The sequence below is a fragment of the Macrobrachium nipponense genome, chromosome 32, assembly GCF_015104395.2.
Source record: "Macrobrachium nipponense isolate FS-2020 chromosome 32, ASM1510439v2, whole genome shotgun sequence".
Classification (NCBI taxonomy): domain Eukaryota; kingdom Metazoa; phylum Arthropoda; class Malacostraca; order Decapoda; family Palaemonidae; genus Macrobrachium; species Macrobrachium nipponense.
The window spans coordinates 29407806-29423070 of NC_061094.1; the positions used below are offsets into that span (position 1 = coordinate 29407806).

The following is a 15265-nucleotide window of genomic DNA, read 5'->3' on the forward strand; positions in this document are numbered from 1 at the left end:
AGAAATTCACATTCTATCTACCAGATCTGTATGAACGAATCCATCTGAGAAATTCCAATTCCTTCGGACATATATAGCGTGTCTAAGTATCTGATCGGTTTTGTTTTGCAGTTTTAACTTATACGATATAATTTGCAATGTATTTGCATATTAATGAGTAAATTTAGCGAGATTATGTCTTTTCAGTAAAAACAAATGGGAAATTTGATGAAAGAAAGCTAATGAAAATTGAATCTTAACTTTTCTTGTCAAAGGAAATTGCGAGTTTTGGAGTTGTATACCCCTGAGGCCTAAGCACCAATCCCCCACCCAAAAACCCCGGTTTCCCATAAGTTTCCCCCTTTACCGTTTAGTGTTTTTCCTATGCTTTCTCACTATACCTGCTAATACACTCTCTATATTGCATGGATTACATTCCCGAAATTCAATAGTCAATGTTGATTCGTAATTGTAATTTTTCCAACAAAAATCGACGGTGTGCGGATATTTTTCCCCTTGAAAATCGGTGGTCCACGGATATCCCTATACCCATCCTTAGTCTTGAAGTCGTCTTGGTCTAGACTCAAGTACCCAACCAGTTGATAGTTCTGAATTGTAGATTTATGAAGTTAGAAAATAATTCTGCTTGCACCAGGAAAACACCTTGTATGATCAGAATTGAACCCTGTTTCGTAAGCTTGCGTAGGAATGATTGGTTTCACAGAAGTTGACTAAAGGAACCAACCTATTGACTAACTGCAGCTACAGTAGGCTACATATGTCAAAGTCGAAGTGTTAGGTCAATATTATTTTAGAAACAATCCAAATTTTAAATAAACAATGAAACAAGAGCATTCTTCCTACCTTGGAAGGGTTGATATCTTTGGGGGACAACACAAAGACTGTCAATTCCCACAGAGAAGGTCGTATGGAGGATGTACTAACAGTTGAAAAATTGATTTTGTACAGGGTTCTTCAAACTTTGTCAGCTGTGACCCAGTTTTTACTATAACATCATTCCCATGAAACATACAGCCGTGACCCAGTTTTTACTATAACATCATTCCCATGAAACATACAGAAAAATTGTACAAATGACTAGAAATATAAAAGAATACAAGGATAAAAACTGGAATGCAATAACTATGTTAAAAAGGCATAATCTTCTGTAATAAATATCTCTGCCATTGGAGACTTCTTTTCAAGAAGGATTATATGTATCTCCATCCTTAATTCATATATCCCGGTTAGAACTCTTCCTCGGGATAGCCACCTAACTTCAACAAGTGTGACTGATCGGCTCCCATTTCACAGCAAAGTTGTTCAAACAAACAGGTATTCAATGAACATCTTTTCATTTTTCAAGCTGGCAGGGATTCCCTTTGCAGCCAAAGCTTTATGATGAATGAAACAATGATTCCAAGTTACATAATTACCTGCAGCCTCTGATATCTTGCTCACAACACCACTATTTTTTTCCTGTCATATTTGCTGCTCCATCTGCAGTGACGCCCTTGCAGTTTGCCCAGTTCAATTCATATTTTCCAGTTACACAGTCATTCAAAACACTGAAGATCTCTGACCCTGTTGTGTGTTTTGGTAAGGTTAAGCAGCACAACTTTCAAGAAGTCATCTTCCCATGGATATCTCACATAAACCAGGAGTGTTGCACAATTAGCTATATCGGTACTTTCAACCAGCTGGATAGCATACTCTTCAATGGCCTGGAGGCGTGAAACCAACTGAAATTCCAAATCTTATGCAATATTCCTAATCCTCTGTGATACTGTTGTGTCACTGACAGGGACACATTTAATCTTCTCTGCTGATTTCTCATCAAGCACTGTAGTTACTATATCTAATGTAGCTTGAAGGATAAGTTTTCACCCTAAGTACGTATATGGCACTTTCTCTTTTGCTATTCGATAAGCAACTAGATAAGAAGCCAGTCGCAGTTTATCATTGTAAGTGGTTGATTTACTAAGAATTTTCCTTGATAAATTCAAGTGTTCTTTTTTTCTCTGAAAAAAATCTACTGATTTTCCAACTAGTTCAACATGTTTTGATTCAAGGTGCCTCTTTAATTTTGAAGGCCTCATACTTTTATTTGCAAGAACTTCATTGCAAATAACACACTGTGGCCGAGGTTCTTATTTATCTTTAAATCCATACCTCAAGAATTCTTCACTATATTACTTTAGCCCTAATTTCTTCTTAGCAGAAGGCTCAGAAGAGGGCACAGGCAGCGATGATGCCTCTCCCGTACTGGTACGAGACATAGCGGGCTTCTTTGTCTTTGAGTTTGCCTGTTTGTCTTTCTCGCCTGAACAAGAAGGCTTTTGTGCCTGAATAGCAATGACACCCTTTCTAATCACAAATTGATCCATTTGATATGAGTGTGGTTGCATGAACTGTTATATAACTAAAAGAGACTTCTGCATACTCCTAAAACTTAAATGTAAATAATCATGTTCTGTTTCAGATCTGGAAGTATGGGTCACAGGCTTACAGCTTACACGTTCAATTCATGTTTGCCACCCACACTGCCACTGAGTCATCCTGCACCCCCCCCCCCCCTCTCTCTCTGCTTCTCTCACCTCTCTCTCTCTCTCTCTCTCTCTCTCTCTCTCTCTCTCTCGTGAAAATAGAAGTTCTGATCATTATGATTAGACTTGGATATTCGTTAGGTCTAGGTGGATCCATGTATGAATTCATATTTATCTTAATGCCATGTACATAATGATTTTTATTTTATTTATGTATTTATTTTTGTGAGCCTGCCACTCAGTTTGGAGGACTTGGCGACCCAGTAATGGGTCGTAACTCGTAGTTGATGACATGGAACGTCCGTCAGATGTTACCAAGGGAACGCCCATCAGTCAGTGACCAAAAGGCATTGCACAGACATGCTGAATGGCTGTGAGTTAAGTCTACTGTCTGCTCCTGGACATGGCACAAATGCACTGCGTGGTAGGTCAAAAGTTCGTTTCGATCTCGTACGTAGAGATATATGTAGCATGTTCGTCGGACATTACATACGTGACCAAAATGCATTGCAGTGGCATGTTTATGATCTGCAGCAACTCAGATGTAAGGGTACTCAGAGGATCTTTGTCAGTCGTGTACAAGATGAGCTGTCTGCTGTGATTGGTGTCATCAAAGGGATTTCTCTCCACTCAGAGTTTCTGTTCACGAGATAAAGATCTTCTGGATCTTTTTAAGAACAGAAGAAATTCTTTTTGTTTATACTGGGAAGGGGCCACAGGGCTGACTTGTGATTAATTCATCTGAAAGATGTGGACATCACTTCCCCCTAGGAATTCTGTATAGTACAGGCAGTCCCTGGTTATCGGTGGGATGCTCCATTCTCAGTGGGGTGCTGATAACCAAAAACTGCCAATAACTGAAATTCAGCAATTTATGGCACTTAAGATGCAAAGTTTTGGTGAATGGCGCCTCTGTTAGGTATGTTATGGTGCCATAATTCTATTATTGGCACCTTATGGCACCATAAACCGCTGATTTTATGGCAATAGACAAGCGCCACAAAACCAGATTGCCATTAACCAAGACTGCCATTAACCGGGGACTGCCTGTATGGGGGCATGTCCTATCATCATAGGACATCTCTATGGAGTAGCATACTGAACTTTGGACAATCCTCTGATGAGCAGCATGCTAAACTTATGTCATTATAGGGGATCATCACATAGGATGTCTCCTCTGTTGCAAATGCACGTTCCTTTGGCAGCATGAGGGACATCTGTCTACAGTGCAATTCCTTTGACAGTAGGACATCTCTAATGAGTAGCATGCTGAACTTACAACATCTCCTCTGATGAGTAGCTTATTATTATAGAACATCCCCTTAGGTTATCTTATTGTCTCCTCTATCTACTAGGAGAAGACCCATGTTAGACCCCTTCGCTACACAATTCAACAGGAAGCTAGATCTGTTTGCTGGGGCGGAGGACTCCCTTCTGCATACTGGGAATAACCTGGGAGGTTATGCATTTCCTCTGGTCTGTCTGTTCCATCATGTCCTGAACAGAGTAATGAGTTCCAAAGTCTTAGGATGACCCTGGTAGCTCCTTGTGGCCCCAAGCTGAGTGGCTGAGAGAGATTCCACCTTAGAACAACCTTCTCCCGCCAGTCTCGTGAGGAGATACCACCAATCAGTAGGATCTTTATCTCTTCATGTCTGGAATCTGTCCAGTATCTCTGAGTGAGAGATCTTTTTTTGCAGAGCAGTGACTCAAGTCTAAGGCTACTTCAGAGGATGTCCATCAGCTGCATACAAGATGAGCCATCTGCTGTGATTGATGTCATCAGATGGATTTCTTTCCACTCAGAGTTTCTGTTCAGTAAATAATGATCCTCTGGATCTTTTTTCAGAACAGAGGAAATTCTTTCTAGTTACAGTGGCAAGGGCTACAGGGCTGCCTTGTGATTAGTTCTTCATCTGAAGCTGTAGATATCACTTTGCCCTGGGAATTCTCTTTGTGGTTCAAGAGCTTTGAGGAGTCCTGTTCACCTAGGAAACTCAGACCTCCTATGTGTAATCTTACTCTGATACTGGGTATAGTCTCACTTGAGCTCCATTTGAGGCCAAACACCAATTGTCTTACAGAAAACTGACTTTGGAAACAGTTGTCCTTGTGACCTTGGCTTCCTTAGAAGAGTTGGAGAGCTCCATGGTCAGGATTATGATGTAAACTCGCAAGGGTTGGGGTCAGTAGCTTTTGAATTTGCCCCATAATTTGTGGCTAAGACCCAGATTCCCACAGTTTAAGATGACAGATTTGCCACCTTTTCCGTTCCTCATGGTGTGGAGTTTGTTATCAGCAACCTTCAAGAGTTTCTCCTTTGAACTGTCAAAGCACTACATTGTTATCTGAAGGACTCGTCACCCAGAGCTTAGTTTTTGTAGACTTTATATTAACACAGGGAAGGACAAGAAAGAGGTGTCCTAGAATACCTTTTTGAGGTGATTAGGTAAACCTACTTCTCATTGTCAAGTTCTGTCACCAGTTTTGTGCTTGCAGAAGTGCATGATATTAGAGGAATAGGTTCCTCCCTGGTAGTTAAAAATAACTAATCTGTTCATAGAGTTTTGAATGCTGATTTCTGATTGTGTCAAACCACTTGCACTTTCTTCCACCTGAAGGATGTTGTCCACAGATCCTTGGAATACTTTTTCCTTGGATCCAGTGGTAGTTGATCAACAAATGTAACTCATGCAGTGCCCCTGGCAGGACAGTTTGTATCTTGCCTAAGATGACTGTGTGGAGTAGCGAATGAATGTGATGACTAATCTCTTTTTTTCTTTCCCATTTCTCCTCTCTTCATACCTATGGGCAGTTTGAAGAGTAGGCACATCATGTGCTGGAATTGGCTTGATGCAGGTGATTGTTGCAGCCTTACCTTTACAACACTTTTTATGTTCCATACAACATACAAACCTTTTTCTCAGTAGCTTAAACACCTCTCTATAGCAAGGGGAGTGAGGAGTGGTGACAAACCAGTTTCTTGTGGCTTACATAGTTTGTTGCTTGAACAGGTATTGTAGTTCTTTTTTACTTCTATATATGCAATGAATCTGGACATGTTTTATTGTATTTAAATCCAGTGGACTGTTTGTTAGATATCCACATATATAACATCTCAAAGGCCTAGTTCTCTTTAGAATTCTTATTGCTAAAAACAATGATCAGGTGTGCTGAACCTCCAGTCAGTTCAAGATTCTCATACCTCCCTCCAAGTGAGAGTCTATCCTACTGTTAAGACCAAAGGTTTGATCTGCGTATGAACAGATGACAAATTTTTGTATTATGTATTTTTCATAGCTAACAAATCTGAGGTCTTAATATTGACTGCCCACCTCTAGCCACCCCTCTTACGTTTCATCCTGGGATGGAAGAAAGACTGATGAGTCTCTAGGTTCAAGTGTGGTCTCTGACTCATTCCACCTCAACTACATATCAGATGCCAGATGCCACAGATTCCTTGTATTTACAATTTTTTATTGTTTTTATCCAGCTGGCACCAGAAGATTTATCCTACTGTTAAGACCGAAGGTTTGTTAGCTATGAAAAAAACAAATTTATTAAAGATTTGTCATTTTATGAACAATTTCATTGTCACAGCAACATTCAGTCAATAGTAGTCAAGTTCAGTACATTAACTTTTACTGTTAATGTGAGACAGCAATTCCTAGTAGATTTATAATACCACAGTAGAAGTAGGGCTGCTTGCAGGAGGTTGAACATAAAAAGTTTTGATAGCGTAGTCATTGTTCATCCTCAAAGGAGTTATTACTCTTATATGGTCCAACACGGGTTCCATAAGATCAGATAAACAATATGAAAGAATTTTATTATATAGTTAGTCTTGGCAGAAGAGTGTCTTTAATTGACATAGTGAAAGGACTCAAGGCAAGAGAGCTCTTTCCTGTGCCTATACCATTTACCCAGTTTTCCTTCACCATTCTCACACAGATGTGGCAACAGAGTACTGGCTGGCAAGATTCCCTTTACTCTTTGGTATCCTGTGTCATTCACACACACCCAATCATGCTCTGGAATATTTTAGCAACAGAGGAAAGCTAGGTCTGTCGTCTAGTGTTCATGTAAAACGTTTGCTCCTAAAACTTTTTCAATTAAGCATAATTGTCAGACTCTTCCTATTCATGGGATCCATAAAGATGGGGATTTTGAATTAGGCTACCCCATGCCTTCTGCTTTTGCTGTCAACTTTGACAACTTTTAAAGTTGTGTTAATTTGGAATTTCATAACTAAAACTCAATAGTTGATGGTTATTTTGTTGTTTAGATAATTTTTGTTTGCAGAGTAAAAAGGGAAATTCATTTTTTAGCTTAACTTTTCAGTTACAAAATGATAATGGTGAATTGCAGTTTTCTCCATGTCCTGGACAGTGTGCTAAGATACCTGAATGGGAGATGGAGATCAGGAGTCATACATGGAGGTTAGTGCCCCATGCTTGTTCACAAAATGGACCTTGCCACTGAACATTTCCCTTCAGAAGACCCAGGCGCATTGACTTTTTTTTTTACACGATAGGGATCCCTTAAAAGAATATCTAGTCTTCCTTATGCAATAACCTTGTGTTGAGGACAACCTTGATTGGGCCACCATGAAGTACTTTTTTTTCACATGCAATAATCTGCTGTTGAGGGGGACCCTAATAGAGCCACCCTCCTCACCCTGAAGTAGTACTTTTATTACTCTTGCTGTAACCTGCTATTGAGGATGCCCCTAATAGGATTCCCATGTGATAACCTGCTGTTGCGGATGCTCCTAATAGGATTCCCATGCGAAAACCTGCTGTTGAGGATGCCCCCAGTAGGATTACTCTCCTCTCCATGGAATACTGTTACTTATGCAATAACCTAATGTTTGAGGAGGAACCCCAGTAGGGCCCACCATTCTTCCCTTGAAGTTCTTATCCCTTCCAGGGTCTGTGGTCCTTCATTGGACTGCTAAGCCTTTACCTGATAGTGACAATGTGGCTACCCAGGGCAAATTTGCCCCGGGTTATGGACCTTGATAGAAAATTTTGTCCGAGGCATGTTATGAGTTTCTGAATGAGATAATGCACGGCACTGGGGAAGGCTTCTATACTGAGCATAGCTGCATCAGATACTGTTGAGGAGTTTCAAGGGAATTCAAAACATCTCTGAACACTAGAGTTGAAGGTTATATCCAATACTTTTAAAATTCCTCCAAAAAGGAAACTAGACAGTCTTCATTACCTGCCTGTGCAGTGATTAATCCTTGATGAAAAAATTTAGGTCTAGGGGGCAAGCTAACTGAGAACCCAAGGCTAAAGAGGTATTAAGTTTGGTGCTTAAATTCCTTTAGACTCATGGAGGTATATCCCTATTTTCATAGTTTTGACTGTTCACAGTTACAGAGGCAGCAGTCACAGGAACAGTCATGGAAGCACTGAAGTGGGAGATCAACCTTCCAACTGACAGCTCCCTGGAGGTACCCAAGGAGAGCCAGAGCTCACTAAGTTTCCCCAACATGCAGTTTATGTCCCTTAAACCTGAAATACTTCCCTTTGTTCTAAAGGGAATCCCCCCCTCCTCCTGAACAAAGACCACTACGTAGTGAGTTGTTGTCGTGGCCCATCGTGGTCCCCCCCCACACATCCAACTCTCCATTGACAGAGCAATAGGAGTTTGCGAGGGCCTAACTTCTTCCTGATGGGAGTAGCAACAAGTGGCAGTTCCACCAGAAGAAGGAAGGAACTGGAATGATCTGCAACCCTCCGTGTCATGGGGTGTGTGTAACCCTCCGACGGGATGTGGGAAGCCTTCCTCTTGTATTTCCTCAGTTTAGCAAACTGCACCCATTGTTCCAAAGGCCAAACACAACACTCATCACAAGGGTTAGTCTGGTTAAACTCATGCCAGCGACAGTGAGTGCATAAGGAGTGAGGATCAATTTCAATAGGGGAGAGGAAGAGATTGCAAGGTAGGGACATTCCCTTTGCTCGGGCAATGCAACATAACACTAGGCTCCCCTTTTAGGCTGTAATTAGTCATGGATTTACATATTTGAATTTGCAATCACAATAACACAAAGAAATAATCAAATATCACAGATCAATCACACAGAAAAACTAGGATCGGAGAGGAGAGTTGAAGGAAAACTGATTTGTCAGGCTGAGGCGAGCAGTAAGTGAATGTACTGTCCAATGTTCAGAAGGTAAGTGAATGCATTGCCTGGCAAGAGGGTGGAATTACCCACTTTACAGCACCAGTAGTTTACTACCTAAGAACCTTGTTAAGAATTGAATGGCTGGTTTCCAGGTGTGCTGAAGGTATTCCCATATGTAAAGACATTTTGTATGTTAGGAAAAATACAAATTCTTTGTAAATTTTTCATTTTTGACTGGTTCTAATATTATGACCAGTTTGGACTGTAATCCCCTGAAGCCAGGAGGATAAGTGACACTATTAGTGATTGCCCCTGATACCAGTACTGACAACCTTTGGCATAATGCCTCAATGTGTATCCTTTCACCAGACAGCAACTACCTAATCAACGAAAGGAAAACAGTTTTTGAGATGGAACATTTGTAATTTTTCAGGATAGAATTGTTTTTCCCAGTAAGGAATGCTGTTTGGTCTGTTCTTTGGCAGGCATTTAGAAACTGCCAAAGGAGATATTCATATTCCTTGCAAGTATGACAAAAAAAAAACTATTGCAGCAACACCTTTTTAGTTTCAGTGGAAACTGTGGGACCCCTATAAACCTGGAGAACCAGGTTTCTGTGCCTCACTCCTATAACAATTAGATATGTGAAGGTAGTTATTAGACACTTTGTTAGTTACTGAGAGGCATAAGAGGATAATTAAAATAAAGCTGTTTATTTCAGATATCCGGTACAGTATCTGGCAATTCTACTAAGGCATGGACAACAATTTCCTTACTTTTTGAACAGGAAATTTCAATTCAGTGTGGACACTCAGTAGTTTGGTGCCATTATGAACTAAGTCTTAGATGGGGCAGCCTCTTTATAGTTCCATGCAAGGCTCCGCATCTTTTCTGTCATAGCCTCATCCACTAATCTGGGAGTAACTTGTGGGGAGGATCTTGGAGTCCTCTAGGACTGTTTTGACTGCAGTTGCAAAGACCTTCTTGCAGTCTTTATGGTGGCACTCTATGGTTCCATGGTGTAGCATCTCAGGGCCTGAAGGGAATTATGTGCAGTAATTTCCAGATGACTGCTGGCCAAGTACTTTAATGCATTCCATGTGGGACTTTGACCACATCTATCAATCTGAAAGAGAGATAATAACATTGTCCTTTTTACCATTCCCTTCCATCCCTAATTAGGGTTTCTGATAGGGAAGGACAAGTTGCAGATTCAATGTCTTGCTTTTTGTATTAAATATTGTACAGAAATTAGCAGCAGTAGTTGTCCAAGAGCTCAGAAAAGAAGGGATTCATCTGGTAGCCTACCTAGACACTGGCTGATTGGGCGAGCTACCTGAAAAGAGTGCCTGTGAGACCTCAGATTGATAGTCAGCACGCTCCAGTCAAAAAGAGTTTCTTGATAAACTGGAACAAGTCCCACCTCAATCCCGACATGCAGTTATGTTGCTGGGATATCCTTCGCTGTTGGTTATCTTCCTAGCCAGACTCAAAGCAGAGTAAGGAAGGATCTGCAAAGGTTCCTTACTTAATCTGAGTTTTTGCCATAAATATAAGCAGTTGAGAAGATATTCTGTTCATTGGCTTTGAAGGAAACTCTACAAAACAGTACTAACTGATTCCTCCATCCTTTGAGGACGAACAGCAGCCACATTAGTATTAATAAATAGGTTTTGATAAAGTAAAAACCTAGTTTTTGTAGCTTCTGTTAGTCTTCAAACCCTTCTGCTTTCCTTGACAAAAAGGCATGTGAATTTTTTGTGAGTGTTTTTTTTTCCATGTTCATATTTTGAAAATAATTGATAGAAGTAGCCACCGCCCGGATATCATGGACATGTGGGATCGAATCCGGGTTGGCTTGTTTAATAAAGTAGAGTATTTGCTGTCTAATACCTTTAAGAGAGATTGTGCCACCCTTTTCTCTAATAAAAAGAGGACCTGACGATGTTGCAGGAGGTTCTGGCTAAAAAGGATTTAAGGGTAGTGACAGGGCACAATGATGTGTCCTGTGTCAAAGGAATGACTTTCCATGGAGTCCATCTATTTTGTGGGTCCTCATTCTTAGCCAGGAAGCTCTGGTCTGGGGATAGTAGTACTTCCCCTGACGGGAGGAAATCTATGTGGTCTGGATTTCTTGAGAGAGCTGAAAGTTAAGATATTCTGGCGCCTGAGGCCATAGCTATTAAGAATAAAGTTTTTCTTAGGAGGGTTATAAATGAGCATGATTCATTAATAGTGTCTGACGCCAATCTAAGTACATCATTCAAGAACCAAGTGACCTTTTGTGAGTGGACAGTTGGTCTTAGGCGTGCACATGCTCTCGGAATGGAGGAGAAGTATGCATCCGACAAATTAATATTGAAGCCGACCTTAAAAAGTTTCTTCAAAGGTGACTTGATTGTTGTAATAGTACTGGCAGCTAGGCCTTTCTCAAATAGAGTTCTAAAGAATGAGATTGCCAGGTTTGTGGTCATTTTGTGGGGTCCTGATTCCTTTAGGAATTTGGCCAATTTTTAACAGCCGAATCATATTGCCTGAGAGTTGAATCTCTTTTATCTGATTCTATAAATACAATGTTACATGGATCAGTACTCGCGTCTTTTTGGGCTGCAAACTTCATGAAGTCCATAAGTTAGGGCTTTCAGAATTCTTGAGGAAGCTGACACAGTTTGAGTTTGTACTACCTGTGTCAGTTCTGGGCGAGGGATCCGTTTGGGTTGGAGTTTCAGCTCTAGGAGGAGCAGAAACCAGTTGCTTTTCGGCCAATTGGGGGCCACTAATGCTACTTGTCCTGTGAAGGATCGTAGCTTGTGCAAGACCTTCATCAGAAGATTCACTTGAGGGAATAGATAAATCTTCTGCCAGTTGTTCCAATTTATGGACATTGCATCTGTGGCATAGGCTAGAGGGTCCAGGTTGGGAGTCATATAGCATGGCAGCTTGTGGTTGGATTCTGTTGCGAATAAGTCTACTTGAAGGTCCGGGATTTGGTTGTAAATCCACTGGAATGAATTCTTGTCCAGGGACCACTCTGATTCTAGTGGAGTAGTCCTGGAAAGAGCGTCCGCGATCACATTCCTGACTCCTGCCAGATGGGTTGCTGACAGGTGCCGATGACTCTTCACTGCCAAAGCAAATATTGCAATCAGCACGTGATTCAGCTTGCTTGACCTGGAACCTCCCCTGTTTATGCAATGTACCACCACTAGGCTGTCCAAGACTGTCCTCACATGGCTGTTCCTGGCCGGAGTTAGTCGTTTTAAGGTTAGGAAAACTCCCATAGCTTCTAGCACATTGATATAGAACTGGCGGAACGTATTCGACCATATCCCTTGAACCTTCTTGTGCTGAGAGTATCCCCCCCAGCCACTCAGTGATGCGTCTGTATGAATTGTCAAAGATGGCAGAGGGAATTGCAGTGGTACTGCCTTGGTTAGGTTCTTGTGCTTCGTCCATGGGCAAAGCCTCTTTGCTAGTATGGGTGGAATTGCTGAGATCTTGCCTCTGAGATTGTTGTTGGCTCTCTTTCTCCAGACAGGATTGATATCCTTCAATCTGGCTCTTAGTAGGACGTCCGTTATTGATGCAAGCTGTACTGAACCGAGGATTCTCTCTTGGGAACGACAAGAGGCCTTTTTGTTCCTGAGAAACTGTTTTGTAGCCGCAGCTATCTCCTTGGCCTTCCTGGGTGGAAGGGATAGCTTGTGTTTTACTAGGTCCCATTGGATTCCCAACCATTGAAAGTAGGAAGCTGGTTCCATCCGTGATTTCTCCTTGTTTATTTGAAATCCCAGAAACTCCAAGAGTTCTATTACTTTGGCTGTCGACCTGCGGCATTCCTCGATGCTGGCTGCCCAAATGAGCCAGTCGTCCAGGTAGGCTACCAACATTATTCCCTTGGTTCTTAGTTCTTGGACTATCGTCTCTCCTAGCTTGGTGAATATTCTGGGCGCAATGTTCAGTCCGAACGGCATGATTCTGAATGAGTAAGCTTTGTTCCCTAGCCTGAAGCCTAGGTATGGAGAGAAGTTCCTTGCTATGGAAACATGATAGTAAGCGTCTGTAAGATCTATAGAGGTGGTGACGGCCCCACGGGGAAGTAAGGTCCGCACCTGCGAGACCGTCAGCATACCGGAAACTTGTTGCAAAGCAATGTATGAATTGAGCCTTGACAAGTCCAGAATCACTCTTCTTTTGCCTGAGTCCTTCTTTGGAACAGTGAACAGACGTCCTTGAAATTTTAGTCTCCTTACTTTCTTTATGGCCTTCTTTTGTTGGAGATCTTTGGTATATTCTACCAGGTCCGCTGTTGGAATCTGGAAGAAGTTTATTGGTGGTGGAGGCCCTTTCTTCCATTTCCATCCCAGGCCCTTGGAGATTATACTGTGTGCCCATGGACTGAAGGTCCAATGGTCTCGAAAGAGATATAATCTCCCTCTTACCTGCGGTCTCTCACTGGTTGGCTGCAGGTTTGTACCCTCTCCCTCCTCGGAATCCTCTACCCCTTGAGCTGCTTCATAGCTGGGAGTGGCCTCTGGCTCTACTGCTACCCGCATGCCTATTGTAGCTACGAAAAGATTCCCTAGCTTCATAGGCGGGGTTAAAGGCGGGGAGGTCATGATGGCTCTGGAGGTTGAGGGTTGCTGAGCCGGCGGAGTCTGTAGCAGAACAAACTGCTGCTGTGGCTGGGCCTTCGATGTTGAGGGCTTCCCAACTTGGGATATTGGGACTGCCTGAACAATCGTCTGAGGTCGAGAGGACTTATAGGGAATGTACCTCCTCGGCCTCTTCTTTGCCCTAGCCTGGTGTCCGGGTGCTTCAAACTTCCGTTTGAAGGGAAGTCCCCACCGGACTCGGAGGCTCTGGTTGGCTCTAGAGGCTTCCCTCAAGACATTGTCTACCTCTTCTTGAGGGAACAGGTTTTCTCCCCAGATTGATGCCTTTATCAACCTGTTGGGTTCATGCCTGATGGAAGCCTCCGCCAGGACGTATTTCCTGCAAGCTCGTCTTGCCATACCAGTCATATAGGTCTGACTGGTAAGTCTGTAATAGACTTTTCGTCAAGACCTGGAATAGTTGTTCGTCTTTATAGGTCGTGGCTACCAACTCCATTGAGGTAACGGAGTTGATAGACCTTGCTAGTCTCGACCTAGCCTCAAATTCTATTTTTATCATGTTCTCCGAAAGTTTGGGTAGTCTGTCGGAGAATAAGGTTGAGGCACAGTCCGCATCCAGTTTACCTACCGTAAACGTGGCCGGAGCTTCGTGCCAAAATTCTCTACTGGCAGGGAGGAGAAGGGAGGTAGCCTCTGTTTCCTTTAAAGCCGGGAGAGGTTTATCCTCTGCTATGGCTTGGAGAGTTAACTCCATCACCTTGTCGGTGCAGGGCGACGGGACTTGATCCGGTGTCACGAACATCGTATATGAGCCCTTGTGAGGCGTTGACCTGGTGTTAACGCACTCCCATTCGGCCATGGTGCATGCCCAGACAGCTTGGGCTTGGTCCCTTGGGACCTTGTCCACTCTAACTAGCGCGTGCTCCGCTAGTCTGACGAACCCGAGGAAGGGAAACTGGAGACCTTTCGGGTAAAACTCGAAGTCCTCCAGTGGCCGGGTCCCGCACCCTTCAATGGTTAATCTCCCATCTATGTATGGAGCATACATAGCAAGCCGCCATGGATTATTTTTGTGGAAGGGTGGGAGCTTGGAAGCATCTGGCGCTGCCATAGCCAGCGCCAGAGATCCAGAGGGGAGAAAACCAGTCATCATGTCCTGTAACGGTTTGATCTGCTCAGCCACCATGTCAGAAACTGACTGGCCGGAGACCTCAGGTCCGGAGGCTCGTCGCAACGACTCAAACCTCTCGTCTACTGCCTCCCTAACCTTTTCGATCTCGATCCCTTTGAAGGGAGAGAACCCTTGGCAGCAGGTGACTTGTCATACGAGATGACTCAGTCGCCGCTGACGGAGTCGGCTTTGATCCCTTGGGCAGGGATTTCGGTCTTACAGACTTTTCCTTGGGACGAACCGACCGTGAGCTGTCCCAAGCGGGGGTGGACTTAGAGAAGCCCCGGAAAGAAGAGGTAGAAGAAGGAGTTGGGCTAAGGAGACTACCTGCCTCACTTACCTCGCCACTTACCTGCTCTCCCAGGGCCATAGGTTCAGTGTGGATGTTGATGGCAGCCACATCCGCCATCAAATCCTCTTGGTTGTCCGGAAGGGGGGTCTTCTCCGCTTGGATGGCATCGATGATTGGGGCCGCCAGACGTGGCTAGACCGACGCCAAAGGGGACCCCTTGAACAAAAGAGTTCCCAGGCTGGCGTCCAAGATGTTGGGATGACCCGATGGCTCGTTTCTCCCGTACCCAGAGACCCAGCGCATCAGGTCCGTCTTGGCGCTCTGGTGGGCGTCCTCAGCCGTCTGTCGGGGAGGAAGGGGAATTAACCTTCCCGACATAGGAAACCAGTTTGTTGAACAATATTGTTACACGGTTAATTACAATTTTCATCGTGAAAAAGGGGGGGTTAAGATGCTTACCTGATCATTCATAAGGAGCATCACCATCTCGTAACAGATGGTGCAGGCCTCCGGGTGCCAAAC

General features: G+C 43.2%; 1 protein-coding gene across 1 annotated transcript in view; it reads left to right on the forward strand.

Annotated features, from left to right (window-relative positions):
* The window catches only part of LOC135207300 (titin homolog), a gene marked incomplete in the record, with an annotated part of 153910 nt that overhangs the window by 66824 nt on the left and 71821 nt on the right, over positions 1-15265 (forward strand).